We start from the raw sequence: 12,500 nt of genomic DNA, 5'->3' as shown, positions 1-12,500 counted from the left end.
ACCAAGCAAAGACCACCATGCTTATATCTCTCTAAAGTCTCTACTGTAGTCATTTTCCTTTTTAATTTGATGTGTGTGTGTGTGTGTGTGTGCATGCATGCCTGATTGTGTGTGTGCATGCGTGATTGAGAGCCTATGTGTGTGCTGTGTATGTGTGTGTGTGTGTACGTACATGCATATGCATGATTGCGTGTGTGTGTGTGTGAGAGAGAGTGAGTGTGTGTGTGCATACATAATTGTGTGTGTGTGTGTGAGAGAGAGTGAGTGTGTGTGTGTGCATACATAATTGTGTGTGTGTGTGTTATGTGTGTGTGTTTCCTGTAGGTGCCATCAGGCTGGTTTTATCTCCTGGGCGAGGACGTGGGGAAGACTAAGCACCTGAGAATGCTCCCACTGTGGGCCAGTTATGCCCCTCGTCCTGGTGAGTCTACCACCGGGGGCAGAGGACCCCGCCAGCCGGGGTATTTACTGCCTGCCAGGGTCAGCACGGGGGGAGGAGAGAGAGAGAGAGAGAGAGAGAGAGAGAGAGAGAGAGAGAGAGAGAGAGAGAGAGAGAGAGAGAGAGAGAGAGAGAGAGAGAGAGAGAGAGAGAGAGAGAGAGGGGGATTAAACTGGACTAGGGATTGGGAGGGAGGGAGGAGGGGTAGAGAGCAGGAGGGTGGACAGAATGTGGGTGGGACTAACCCAACCACGTCACAAACACTCACTCTCTCTCCCTCTGTTTCTCTCGCTCCCTCCGAGTTCTCTGCATGCAGGGAGGAGAGTACAGTGCATCGTCTGGGACTCTCTTTATCTCTTCTTTTTCTCCTTCTTCTCTCCTTTCTTCGCTTTCTTTTTTGTCCATCAAGAACGGAGCACTCGTCTGGTTTTACACACACGTGCACACACACCTGCACCTCCTGAGACTCTGGCTTTCACTCTGAAGTGTGTGTGTGAGTAAGTGTGTGTGTGTGTGATCTGAGGGGTCATGCCTATCTGCGTCTGCCCTCAGAGCCGTCTCTCATAGGTGAGTACACTTTATGACATCATAAGATTCTAGAATGTTAGATGGGAGGGTTCTCTGATTGTTAGGTCACTTGTTTGGAATGTTTGCTGTTGTTTTAACAGTTTTATCTGTTTGACTGTTTACAAGCTCTCGCTGTCTCTCTCTCTCAAACAAACACACATACCTACACTCATTCTTTTTCTCCATGTGCAGTAGAGGATTGGCTGGGATACATTGTGCCATTGACTCTTGACCAGAGATCCTTAAGCAGATTACAGTATTGCTTCCGGTACACATGACCACTGTCACGTCCAGAATCGTTTGCTCTGTGTTTGTATTCGCGTTGGACATCAGATAGTTCTCTGGAGTCTGTTGTGAATAAGATGCGTTTCTTAACCCATGCAGTTTGCCAGTGCTATCTGAGACAGATCCTCTGGTAAACTAAAGATGGAAGACTAGTGATTTAGTTGTCTGCTATTCTGTTTCAGAGCAGATTGTGATGCTGATTTTGATTCAACGTCTTCAGTGAGGCTCTGATTCTAAGTAACCCTCTGGAAAGCCCTGGAGTGTCGCTCCATCTGAGCAGCACAAAAGGCTGGCTCCAGATTGGTCACAGTTAAACAGACAGAGGAATGTAAAGCATCAGTGCGAGCTGGAGATTATGTTTTTTTTTTTTTTTTGTATCCCTGCTGTTGTTCTGCCTCTCATGTTCTTACTGTTCTGCCTCTCATGTTCTTACTGTTCTGCCTCTCATGTTCTTGCTGTTCTGGATCTCATGTTCTTGCTGTTCGGACCGCCTCAGCTTTGCTCGGGTTTCAGTGAACTTGCAGAAGTTCGGTGTCTGAGGTAGATGCAGACTCATGAGCTTCAGCACACATTGGTTTCCTCCTCACTCTCACATCATTTGTGTGTGTGTGTGTGTGTGTGTGTGCGTGTGTGTGTGTGTGTGTGTGTGTGTGTGTTGTAGCCCCCTCTCTGTTGACATCTGGCTGAAATGTAGGGCAGCCTCTGTGTTCCCAGACACATACGCTGAGGATCGAGAAAAAAAAAATGGAATTCATTTTGATCAGCCTGTAGCACAAGTGTGTCTCTCTCCTTCACACACAGATGCGCACACACACACACACACACACACACACACACACACACACACACACACACAGACGCGCACAAACACACACACACACATACACACAACTTCCCTTCCCCCCAAGCACGTACAGTGTTTTTTACTGCTGTTTAACGTGCTGTAACATTTGTAAATTACATAACATGAATATTCCTATACTTATTTCGGAACAAATGCTTTGTTTATTGGGGATGATGTTCGGAAGTGAGGATTACTTAATTCAAGTGTCCTCGTGTGCCGTGATTAACTGTTGTTACAGTCATGACGTGACTTGACGAGACTGGAGGACCATGTGTGTGTGTGTGTTTCATGTCAAGCCACTTGGCTTCTCTCTCCTTTGTAATTTTGATCAGTGTGTCACGGTCCGCTGCCTAATCCAGTTGGCACTCCACGCACCCACCCACACACACACACACACACGGCTCCCCCTGCCCCTACACCGCCTGACGCCCGTACACACACACACACACACACACACACACACACAGCTCCCCCTGCTTTTATACTGCCTGATATGCGCACGCATGCAAGTGCACACACACACACACACACACACACACACACACACACACATACACACACACACACATACACACCCAGAGCCAGGGTGCTTTTTGCCTCTGTGTTCAGCTCAGATGTATGGTGTCTGATGCTGTAATGGTATCACTGGTTGTCATATGAGAGGAGCTCTTTGGCCCTTGTTGTGTGAATTAGCCCCTATGTCTGTGTGCATTGAGTCCTCAGGCCCAGTGAACACACACACACACACACACACACACACACACACACACACACACACACACACACACTCACACACACTACCCTCAGGCCTGCTGGAGTTACATTAATGTGATGTATATCTAGTTCACTCCTCTAGCTTCCCTTCTGCTTTTCACGCCGATTATACAACCTATTTAGTCTGACTTTGGCGTCTTTTTTTTCCATATTCTATTTTAGCCAGTGGGCTTTTTATGAAGTTCGTCATGCTCTGCTCTGCGAGTGTTTATGTAACGTAATGTGCCATTTCTGATTCGTCTGTTTGCGGGGCTGCACTCGCTCTGCCCTCAGCATGGCACTGGTAGAGAGGAGAACGCAGGAGATCCACTGCGCCTCCGTGTAGGATGGAGGGGGGGGGGGGGGGGGGGGGGTCAGATTAAGAGGAGGTGCCCCGTTCAACAGTGGGCTGTGGAGGACAGGTGGTGGACTCGAGGAGGTCCTGACTGTGGGCTGAAGATGCAAATCATCAGGCTCATTTCCATGCGCTTGTCTTGGATGTGAACTCCGCTACTGCGAGAGCCGCCCGTATTCCCGTCTGCTCTCTGACACTGAGAGGGATTCTAGCTGCTCAAGCAAGCAGAGGTTATTTTAAAGTTCCTTCAGCTGATGAGTTTATGTTCATGACTCACAGAATACTCCAGTGTCTCAGTACTGAGAGCATTTGAGCGCCTACTCAGTGTCTCTGAGCAAATGAGACGCCCACAGGGTGGATACAAACCTACAAGCCCATTGGTTATTCGACTTTGTCTTTGAATTCAGCGAGATTATCCTCATGTTCCTGTGTTCGTGCACACTGGCGACAAACAATGTGGCTCGGACCGAGCTATGCACTATTCCAGCCAATCAGCAACAAGGGATGCTCCTGCTCCAACGTTGCCTCAGGAGAACAGAAGGGAGGGGTGCATTTTAATTGGCTGTTGAGCTCAGATCTCAACAACTTTTCACCAAGGATCTAGGGCTTCACCTTTAACACCTTACTCTTTTTTTCTCAGTAAAATCCAAGATCTAGGACTGCACCTTTAACACCTTACTGTGTTTTTGCGTGTGTGTAACGGAACTCCAGGCTATGTGTTATCAGGTGGGGTAGGGTGACAGGTGTTTCTAGAGAGAGGCTAAGAGGGGGCAATTGGTTTGGGATTGAAAAGGTTGATTTAAGTCTCTCAGTGGTATTAGTACAGGGTGTGTGTGTGTGTGTGTGTTTGTGTGTGTGTGTGTTTGCATGTGTGTGTGTGTGCCTTTGTGTGTATACAGTATGTGTGTGCTTGTGTGTGTTTGTGAGTGATAGTCAGAGAAAGAGAGAGAGAGTCGTGAGAGGGGTATAGAGATGTTATATGTGTGTGAGATAGATAGAGAGAGAGAGAGATTAATAGGAGTTTATGTGTGTGTGTGTAAGAGGATGAAGCCATTGGTTTCATATTTAGATTGGCATTGGCCTGAATGTTCTGGCGCTTTGATTACAGATGCACCCAGTTTGCTGCTGGCTCTGACATCTCTCTGGCTTCAGTGCCCCCGCACTTACACAAACACAAACACACACACACCCACACACACACACACACACACACACACACACTTACACATGCATGCACACACACACACACACACAAACAGACACACAAACACCTACTTACACATGCACACACACACATGTACACTCACACACACACATTTACACGCATACTCACACACATGCACACACACACACACACACAAACACACACACACACACACACACACACTTACACATGCATGCACACACACAAACACACACACACACCCACTTACACATGCACACACACAAGTACACTCACACACACACACTTACACACATACTCACACACACACACACACATACACACACACACACACTTATACTCACAGTCATAGTGTCTGAGGCAATGCTCTGTTACGGAGGGAGAGAAAGGGAGAGTCAGAGACTGAGACTTTGGGAGAGAGAGATTGAGGGACGGGCAGAGGGCAGTCTTAATGAGACGTGGCTCAATTTGGATGAGATTTGTCTGAGGTATCTGTGATGCAAATGACAGCATTAGCATTAGCAGCATTAGCATTTGCAGCAGATGTGTGGTCGGATGGGTTGGTGGGTTGCGTCAGTTAGTATGGGGTGATGAGAAGACTGATGAGGAGACTGATCAGGGTTGAAACGTGGGCTTGTGACTCATTCGTTTGATGACCCATACAAAAGACATGTCACTCAGGCTTTGCATCATGTCAGGTACACACACACAGAGGGATAGAGGGAGAGAGAGAGGGAGAGAGAGAGAGAGAGAGAGAGAGAGAGAGAGAGAGAGAGAGAGAGAGAGAGAGAGAGAGAGAGAGAGAGAGAGAGAGAGAGAGAGAGAGAGAGAGAGAGAGAGAGAGAGAGAGAGGGAGAGAGAGGGGAGTCCTGTAGTGACTCTGACGAGTGGCGTTACTCATTAACAATAGGAAGTGGTGTTTGTCTGTGTGTGAGTGCTCATGTGTGAGACAGAGTGTGTGTGAGGGGGTGTACTGTATGTTTGCTTGCATGTATATGTGTGTGTGTAATTGTTTATGCCCAAATGGAACAGTTAAACATACACACCTGTGTTATAGGAACAGTAGGTGATTCACATGCAATACACACACACACACATTCAAGCATACACACACACACACACACACACACACACACATGGATACACACACATACACACACTCACGCATACACACAATTCACAGCAGCCTTTTAAGAAACTCTGCTGTGTTTAGCCTCGTTCCCTGTGGTCCTGAAACATTTAACATGCTGGCCTCCCTCGCACAATTCAGCAGTCAAGAGGTACACACACACACACAAACACGCATGTAAATACACAGATGCGCACGCACACACACACACACACACACACACACACACACACGCGCGCGCACACACACACACACACACACACACACACACACACACACACGTATTGTGCCTGGAGCAGTTTGCATAGAAAACCCTACAGTTTTGCTGTACACACAACACAAACACACAGACGCACACACAGACACTCTCACGCACGCACACACACACACACACACACACACACACACACACAAACACACACGTTGAATAGGTAAACTTAACATAGGACTTACACTTAACAGGCCTGTACTATAAGGATTTTAGAAGATATGCCCCTAATTAAATGATACATATATTGTAGGTATTTCATAATCAAAGACACTTACTGTATGTGGACGTTCACAGGACAATCTGGAAGTTACTGCAGCAGAAGCACTTTAGAAGTGGATAGCTTTAAGTCAATTACTGAATCTGTTCATCAGTGAAGTGACCTTCAAATCGGTCCCACATACAATGTCTCTGTGTTAATTGTATTACAGTAGTTAGCAAAATTGTACTTGATTGTACTTAACAATGACCCAGTTAATTTGCTGAGAGTTACCATCTGCATTATTTATGATGTTGTGATTCCTGATTGCATCATTACTGTGTGTCTTTTCCACTGCTGAAAGAGGATACTGTAGGTCTGTGTGCACACAATGGACCAGGTGGCTGGTGAGCATCATGACCATTCAATGCTGTCCTTTTAAAGAGCATACATTTGAATTCCCTCCTTTTAAAGAGCATAAATTTGAATGACACATACACACACACACACACGAGCGCACACACACACACACGCAGACACGCACGCAGACACACGCGCAGACACGCACGCAGACACGCACGCAGACACGCACGCAGACACAGACACACTCCTCCATATTTATTAATTAATTATGATGGGTTCATCATTATCAAAGAGGCTGATTTGCCTTTTGCACTCCAATTTGTCGGGATGGGACCTGGTCTTGCTCGGATTGGTCCCCCAGACAGCTACTCTGTGGGCCTGAGTGACATCCAGTTCCATTTTGTCTGGTGAGGGAGGTCAAACCCTAGTATAGATACATTAGAAATATTATCATTAGATTACAGTAAACATTTACAAACACTTTGTAAAGGCTTTGGCAACGCGAATACTGAAATCTGGCATGAAAAATTGAAAGGTTCAGGCAGAGGATCTGGCTCTGATCTGGTGTGGTGTGGTTCAGTCCTAGTGGAGATGAAGGGTGATGATCTAACTCTGAGATGGATCTGGCCCTGATCTGGCCCTAGTGATGACCGAGATGTAATGGGGTGTGAAGACACTGACATGGGCTACATGAGCATAGTGAGGAGGCAGCTATGTAAAGCTGAGCCTGGAATGGATTCGGGTGTGGCCCGGCACTGTTCTGGCCCAGTTCTGGCCCTGATCTGGTGTGACTAAGCCTTAATGGAGACAAGGGTGAGATGGGGTGTAAGCACATGGGCTACATGAGGGTAAATGATCCACTGTTGCCCCCCTGTGACTCATCCTCTGTGACTCAAAGGGTAGTTCTGGCCTGGGGGCCTCCCCGTCCTATGGGTCATCTCTGGAGCCCAGTCTCTGATGTGGCGTGTCCCTGTTTCCCTCTCTTCTCTTGGGCTGAGTTGCGTGGTGGAAAGGCAGATTTATTGGGGCTGTTTTGAAAAAGTAGATTCTTTGATTGGGAGTCCGTATTCCCCTGGAGGAATATTTTGGTCTTGTTGTCAATATTTAAATCTTCTACTTCTAAACATATACAGTTTGAACCTACAAAAAGAAATGAGCACTTTGTAAGGAGAATAGAACTAAAATCTTGCACATTTCAGTCTTTGAGTGAGGTTTCAGCTCCTAATGACCCGTCCATTAGCAAATGAGAGGCTATTCATATGATAAGGGAATGGTAATTTGGCGATCGCTATCGGGTTGTGACGTGGCAAGAAAACCTGTGGGGGGTAGAGAGCCACAAAGACATTCCAGGGCATTTACGTAATGGCCATTGTTTTTCACAGATGGGCCATAAGCAGATAGATAGATATTCATAGATATTCATTGTGGAGGGACACTGGTTTTGGAGTAGAAAAGGTTCCTAACATCCAACACAACAGTTACTAAAATTTTGTAGTGAAACCACACACACTTTCTGAATGCTAACACCTATGTTTACAAGGTTCAGAGTTCAAAAGTCTTGGCCCGAAATACCATGTGTTTTTGTACAAAGTCTGAACACCTCTGAAAGTAGGTTTTTGTAAAGGTATGTTTACATTTGATTTAAATAAAAAAAAAAATACTTTTATTCTCATGTTATTATTGCTGAGGTCTTCTAGAATATAATCATATGTGCCACTTTTGCATCACTGTTTTTAGTAAGGTGAAATATACAAAAACATCAAAGCATGTCAGACTACCTAAAAGTGCCTAACAGGCCTTGGACTCCCAAGTGTCCATGCTGACAGTAGGTACAAGGGAGGCGTTTGTAAGAAATATTGTAACGTCGGTGGCTTCCTAAAGGAAGACAATTCATGCACACTATTAGAAAAAAAAAGTCATACCATTCTCCACAAAGCATGATGGGATAGTTCAGAGTCTTTTAACTACAATGTATACGTTTTGCTACCCCATGTAGCATGTTACACAGTCCCCAACAACCCAAGCACTCCCAAGCCAAGGGCCGGTAGGGTGCCAGCCGGTCTCAGCGTAGTATCACCGTCCGATCCGTTTGACCGGCCACACCTTATACACCACGTCTGACAGTCTTTAGATAACAGGACATGGACTGACCCATTGGCTTGTTAGTTTAGGCGCAAGTGTGAGTGTGCTGGGTTGGCCCCATGCATGAGTCACACTGATGAATGTAGAGCTCCACATCCTGGTGGCACCCCAGCCAATAGAAGCGGGACCACAGCCATTGAAGAGTCTTAGTGACTCCAAAAGGATCTGCCCATACCAAGCCGGGGACCAGCTGGAGGACACAGAGGGCAGCTGCAGGATGTCAGGGTGGCTTGCAGGTTTTGCCAGCGTCGCAGCAGGAGCCCGTCCTGGCTGGTGAGGCAGGGCCACTGAGAGTAGAGGGGGCCTTGCTCTAAGGATCCAGTGCTGAGGGGGCAGCCCAGGGTGGTCATTGGCCATCGGAAGAGGTCGCGTCCTGGCTCTGGTCTTGTCGAAGCTGCTGGGGGCTGATGAATTCCCATCCGCTGTCGTCACTGGCTGCTGCTGCTGCTGCTGGAGACTGCTGTCGCTACTGGAGCCTGGAGACTGCTGTTGCTGCTGTTGTTGCTGCTGCTGCTGTTGTTGCTGCTGCTGCTGCTGTTGTTGCTGCTGCTGCTGTTGATGTTGCTGCTGCTGCTGCTGTTGTTGTAGCCTTGAGACTGCTGTTGATGTCGCTGTCGCTGCAGTGGTGCTGTCATTGCCTGGGGGGATGGTCCGAAGAGCTGTCACCACTGGAGTCTCTGTGTTCCGGTCCTCGATGCGCTGACAACGCACCTGTCCTCCACACATGGCCATCGGCAGGTGGTGCCTTCCAGGTCACAGTTAACGTACAAGCCGTACGTCCGGCCCAGACAGCTGAGCCGCATCTGGGGTGCTGGGCTTTGTGGAGTTGGTGCTGGCTAATGGTCTGTGCCCAGCAGTGTGTTCAAACCCTTATACAGAGAGACAGACAGGTCTATTCCCAACATAGCAAAGACACTGATGGTACACAGATAACTCAAACTAAAACTGGGGTTAACACACACGCACACACACAATTCCAACTTGGAACATTCAGAGTTCTACTCCACCATTCCCCCATTTCATGCAAAACATGATGGGAACAGTCACCTACACTTACCTACAATCTGGAAGCTTCGCTACCCTTTGCGTGCTACAATATCTTCCAGTAGGTGCTTTCTGAAGAGGAAAGCTGTAAGAACTTCACTCTCAAATAGTATTCTTGCAGAGAAAAGTAGTGCTGCTTCACTTCACCTTAACAGAGCCATTAAAAGTAGGTCGTCTGTCATACACAAAAGTCCTGTTACTGTCAGGAACACTCTAAGAGGGTTCTACTTGTATCTTAATGGTTTAAAATGCAACACACAAGAAGCAAAGCATGAAGTGCCCGTGGTACATTAGTTATAGTTATAGTATGATACTTCAGTGGAAGAGGTTGTCATGGCGATGAGAGACTGACATCCCCAATCTTAATTCTCCTCGGCTGCTGAGCATGCAGGACAGAGGCGTGAGAGGAACACATCCTGAAACTACTGTCCCCTGCCCTGTGTGTGTGTGTGTGTGTGTGTGTGTGTGTGTGTGTGTGTGTGTGTATGTGTAAATGGAATGATGTGCAAATGGAATGATGTGTTATATTGATGACTCAGTTGCCCAAAAATGCCTAAGTAAAAATGGCAATACAAAATACTGTCAGCCACCCCTTTAAGGCATCTTCCCCTGTTTCTCTCTGTCTCTCTTTCTCTTTTTTTCTTTGTCTTTGTCTCTCTGTAAGGCTTACCGTGTCTCTCTATCATCGTTTTCTCTCTTTTCTCACTCACTCTCTATAGCCTCCTCACAGCCCCCAGCACTAGACCCCCCCCCCCGTCTCTGCTGTGTGTCTCCACATTTTTATGTCATTTTGCTGATGCCTCTCCAACATAACAGAGTCACATTGTCTCCTCCCTCTGTGCTGTGTGTGTGTGTGTGTGTGTGAGAGAGAGTGTATGTGTGTGTGTGTGTGTGTGTGTGTGTGTGTGTGTGTGTGTGTGTGTGTGTGTGTGTGTGTTTCGTATTGTTGCCCTTTTAGCCTGGTCCCATGTCTTAGCTGTGACTTTCAGCTTTAGGGAAATGTCATGTCATTTAATTTCTCTCCATCTGCAGAACTCTCTCTTCCCCCTCTTCTGCCGTAGAGATGCAATTAGTCCACTTTTTTACGCTTGCATGAATAAGCTGTGGACGGCTTATCTTTTAGGGCATGAACACTTTTGTGTCTATGACTGTGTGCTCATTTCAGCATGCAGAGGCTGCAGTGAATAACAGCATGCCTGGCTTTTATTGTATCTGAGACAAAGTCACCATGTACGCGTAAAACAAGGCAAGGCAAGGCAAGGTGAGGCGAGTTTTTTTTATATGGCACAATTCATACACATTGGTAATAAAAGAACATGGAAAAAAAAACTGATTAAAAAAAGAATGAAAGCTTGTGCAGTTGCATTAAAAAAATGATATTATAATGCAAATGATTTTGGTTTGGTACTTCATGACTAGCAGCATGTACTGTATGCTCACTATTCCCTACTTACCATACAGGGTAGTGTGTATGGACAGGGTGGTGAGTTGATGGAGCTGGTGTGTGTGTGTGTGTGTGACAGTGCAGCTGAGTTGTGGCCATTGGTGGTGGAGAGGGCGAGTTCGGAGAACAAGTGAATGTGACAACAGGACTCGGAAAAACACCTCCATACACACATACATCTACACATGCACGCGTGCACACATACACGCACACACACGCACACACACACACACACGCACACACACGCACACACACACACACACACACACACACACACACACACACACACACACACACACACACACACACACATGCACACACACACATACACACATGCACGCACAGACACACACACATAGACACACACAAACACATACACTCCCTCCATCACAAGAGCAGCTCAAATTCTGCATGGGCTAGTCCTTTTATCCCATGCTTTTCCACCCTCTCTGAAATAGGTTTGATTTGAATCACACCGATGCACTCTCATGTGCGCGCTGCTATTCTGGAGCCCAGTGTCTCCGTAAGGCCCCTGTCAGTGTTTGTGCCAGTCTCCCTGTGCTAAGTGAACACATTGTGTTTGTCCAGAGAGCCTGTGTAGATCCGCTCCGCTTCTCAGCAGTGCATTCAGAGCAGGGCTGTTTTTGGGAGAGGCTGAAAACAAGCCTCTCAGTATCAGTCTGAAAACAGGAGACAGCCCACATACTGCCCATATGCAGCGTTCAATTCAAACTCACATTCACAGAGATACAGCATATTACATTCTTAATAGTGAGCTATTAGTGTTAACGTAATAGTGTTAATCAGGTCAAGCTTTCTTCAGTTATTTACTTATTTTACTTTTTATTAATTGATACTTTCGCAACAATGGAGTGAAAACTGGGAATCTGTGATAAATTATTAACTCAACAACTGAGGCAGGTTTGGTAGAATTGTTTAGAATTGTGTAGAACTGATATTCCAGTTGCCATAAAGTCTTGAAATGTAGAAGAAAGCATCAAACTATGAGGGCCTACATGATTTACTGTGTTAGATTACACTCAGTCATTCCATGACCAACAAAACATTATATTGCATAACGTTCATTTACACACTATACACAGTCTTGGATGCTCCCTATTGGATCCCCCTGCAAAGTAAACTGCCCATCAGTAGGATTCTGCATGGTGATAGTGTTCAGCTCAGTTGAGAGGGTTGGGCTGTTTCAAACACCCTGAACCACTGAACACTAAACCACGTGTTAATTTTACTCTCAAAATAAATAATTCAGAGTAATAAAACATTCACGTTTTCTTTAAGTGTCACACAGATACACACACACACACACACACACACACACACACACTTGTATCTCCATGTCACCTGTGTGTGTAAACGAGGAGGTTGTTTAAAAGTCTCTCGCTTGAGCTGTTCTGAAATGGCGTTGGGCAAGCTGTGGGGAGTTTCATTTGCTTTGTGTGTGTGTTTGTGTGTGTATGCGTGTGT

General features: G+C 46.4%; 1 protein-coding gene across 1 annotated transcript in view; it reads left to right on the top strand.

Annotated features, from left to right (window-relative positions):
• Positions 1–713: 713 nt before the first annotated feature.
• The window catches only part of rgs3a (regulator of G protein signaling 3a), a 175,528-nt gene continuing 163,741 nt past the window's right edge, over positions 714–12,500 (top strand). The window contains exon 1 of the mRNA XM_031577439.1: positions 714–1,006. The gene's annotated coding sequence lies outside the window, so the exon portion shown is untranslated. The remainder of the gene's footprint in view (positions 1,007–12,500) is intronic.

The sequence above is a fragment of the Clupea harengus genome, chromosome 12 (genome assembly GCF_900700415.2).
Source record: "Clupea harengus chromosome 12, Ch_v2.0.2, whole genome shotgun sequence".
NCBI lineage: Eukaryota > Metazoa > Chordata > Actinopteri > Clupeiformes > Clupeidae > Clupea > Clupea harengus.
The sequence above is the reverse complement of the archived record's forward strand: the minus strand, read 5'-3'. Positions and strand labels throughout refer to the sequence as shown.